At 35.6% G+C, this 592-nt stretch overlaps 1 protein-coding gene across 1 annotated transcript in view; it reads right to left on the minus strand.

Annotated features, from left to right (window-relative positions):
* The window catches only part of MYO19 (myosin XIX), a 33,582-nt gene that overhangs the window by 3,330 nt on the left and 29,660 nt on the right, over window positions 1-592 (minus strand). The gene's annotated exons all lie outside the window — the stretch shown is intronic.

A 592-nucleotide genomic window follows, 5' to 3' on the forward strand; every position in this document is an offset into this window, starting at 1 on the left:
GGTGACATAGTGAGATTCTCAAAAAACACCAACCAAAAATAAAAAAATACCTTAGATACATAAAAATCACCTGTTATCTCATGAACCTGGATGGTTTTACAGTATTACAGAATTTTTTAATCCCTATACCCATAGAAACACACTCTTGACATGTAGTTTAACAATCAGGTATGAACATACTGAAAGTTATTTTGTGTTAAATTCATAATAATTAAAAAAAATACCTAGCTGCATAATTTTGCCATGATTCCACTACTATTAGATATCTGGATTGTTTCTAATATTTTTAGTTTTTAATAAGACTGCTGTGAACATGTTGGTTCATACATCTTTTCCTCTGATGAGATCCTGTTGGCTTTTATGTGTTACCCTTAAACTCATCCCAAGCCCTAGAGCCCAGCAGGTAATAATCTTGAGTTGTAATAAAGGAAAAGAATGTTGGAATAAACAGCTATTTAGGTCTGAGAAACTTGCAGCCTGCACTACCTACACAGTCCCTATCTGTGGTGTGAACTGGAGAGATATTATGGGTGAGGTGGATAAGAAGTTCGAATACCAGGGCACCACAAAGACCTGGACCCACCTCTTTCAG

The sequence above is a fragment of the Otolemur garnettii genome, unplaced genomic scaffold (assembly GCF_000181295.1).
Source record: "Otolemur garnettii isolate 467f Iridium unplaced genomic scaffold, OtoGar3 scaffold00094, whole genome shotgun sequence".
In the NCBI taxonomy this organism is placed as follows: Eukaryota; Metazoa; Chordata; class Mammalia; order Primates; family Galagidae; genus Otolemur; species Otolemur garnettii.